This window comes from Loa loa (assembly GCF_000183805.2).
Source record: "Loa loa unplaced genomic scaffold supercont3.745, whole genome shotgun sequence".
NCBI lineage: Eukaryota > Metazoa > Nematoda > Chromadorea > Rhabditida > Onchocercidae > Loa > Loa loa.
The window spans coordinates 12,503-15,114 of record NW_018108925.1 but is presented as its reverse complement, the minus strand read 5'-3'; positions in this window follow the sequence as shown (position 1 = coordinate 15,114).

Genomic DNA, 2,612 nt, shown 5'->3' with positions numbered 1-2,612 from the left:
ACCTGCATTACTAACACTGATAATATTTGTAATACTGATAATACTTCTAACAATACATAGATTAGCCAGAAAAAAAAAAAAAAAATGAATGCAAAGATTAGCCAAATGATCGAGTTATAATGACTGTTGGCATAAATTACTGAAGGATGTAATATAATCATCAAAATTTGAAATCTTATGCTACCTTAGCTAATTTCGTAATTTAATTTGGTTCAACTATTAGTTTTCTTCATTTTTTAAAAGTATATTTAACATTTAAAAAAAAACATTTGATCGATTTCTCTCTTGTTACTTGTAAAAAAAAGCAAATCAAATGCAATAACTTTTAACACCTATTGTTACAAGTTTATCATTGATAAGATTAACTATTGCAGAATTGCATTCATTAGTTTGCTTAATAAGTGGACAGTCTTGAAATTTTTTTATAAAATTTCTTTTCTAATAACAATGGTAATACCATAAATTTGCTATTAACTACAAATTTTTAAAATGTTAAAAGATTTAAATTTTGCATATAAGGCTTGCTTAGTTATAACTAAACAGGAAATTTCACTGAAAGAAATGCCATCAATAAAGGGTAAAAGGTTATTGTTGAACAAAGATCACAAATTTTCAAATTTATTGAACAAAATGTGGAAGTTTCATCATTTCTCTCTCTCATTTTTCTCTCTTTATAACATTTTAAATTATATTCCGACCCATGTTCGTGAAATTTTTTTAACTTTACAAAAAAAAATTCAATTTTTGAAAAAACACTGTCTCAAGTTTTATTGATACGATTATGTTTCTATCAGTTTACTTATTAAAATTTGAAGTGAACCATATTACTATAACTATTCTTTATTCCCCACTTATCGCCAGTACCATTCTTGGTGACTAAACCGCCCGTACATAAATATTACAAAATAGATTTGTGATGCTAATCAAGATGATTGATTATTTACCTAATGTATAAACATTATGTAATCATATCAATTTTATCATGCAAAATTTGTAGATTGCCGAATTTAAAACTTTAAACAAAATCATCTAATAGATATTTTATTTATATCCGCACTTATCGTTATGCTCATTGTTTTCCCATAGAAATACCTCATTAATTACTTTGATTCCTTAATTACAAATCGATCCGAAATATTTGATAAGCTAAGCAAATAATGCATATATAATAATTATACTAAAATTGAATTATTTTTTCGCCAAGTTTATGCACAGGCTTACTACAAAAGAAATATAATAAGCGTAATAAAAAAAAATAAATTTACACGTAACACGTTTTACTTTATTTCAAAAACACGCAAACAATTTGTTATATTTAATATCATTAATTCGTTCATTTTCTTTTTTTTCAACTAAAAAAAAAAGGAAATGTGCTAATTTATTTCACAGCATAATTTATTCATATGTGGTTAGATTATTTTCATTCATTATCAATGTTATATCATTGATAATTACTGTTTATCTAAATTAATGACCTATTTTCTTCAGAAATTTATATTATTTTTTTTTTCGTCCTTCCAAAATACTATTGAAATAAGCAATAATCCGATTCATTTAACATTATCACATATCATTTCAATAGCTTTTTGTTTTTTCTTTCTTTCTTTCTTTCTTTCTTTCTTTATTTATTTTTTGTTTTTTCGTTTTTGTTTTTGTTTGTTTGTTTTTTTATTCTTTTAAATGCTATAGTTTATTTCAGTGATTGTTTAGCAACTGATTTATTTCTGGTCGAGAAATATGTTTCAGTTACTGATAACGTCATTTGTTTTTTTTTTCCTTCCTTTTCTCTTTTCATTTTTTCTTTTTTTTTTTTCTCTTCCTCTTCATTATCCTTTTTTAACTTCATTTCTTCTTTCCTCATTTTATCACCTTATGAAATTTTTTTTTTTTTTTTTGCAAAAGTAGCTTATTTCAACAAACGCTTATTACTTACTGTATTTATTCTGGTTATTAAATTTCATGTAAATAGAATGAATTCTAAACGATATCTTAAAAAAAAAACAAAAATTTTAGTTTTGAATAAAATGGAAAAACAAAGTTTAAACACACTATTGGGGTAATTTTATTTTTTTGTTTTTTTCTTTTTTGAATGATTTAAATAAGCATAAAATATTATTTCATCTTACTTTTCAACAGGAAAAAAAATTTAATGAAATATTGATATTGTAATGTTATCATATAAAATTAACGTTATCATATATTGACAATTAATTCCAAATTTGTCACTGCTATCATGAATTGTATAAATTTAATTTAGCCTATAATCTTATCATATTATCATTTTACGCATCAAATATTCTATGCAAATTTATCATATGGATTAAGATGAGTTAATTTACTCTAGCTTAATTAATGATAAAAAAATTCCACAAAATAAACAACATATTGTAACGATGCTTAATGAAAATTTTTCTTGTCCTGTCCATAAAAATAAAAAGTTAACAGGCCAAAATACATTTGGGCCTGAAGCACTTTTTCAATTATGTTAGCAAATTCAAGTGATTTTGCTTTTTTTTTTTTTTTTCTCCTCTAAGTTCTATTAAATTGTACATCAAATGTCTTTTTTTCTTTTTTTCTTTCTCTTCCATCTCTTTCTCTTTTCAACTTCTTTT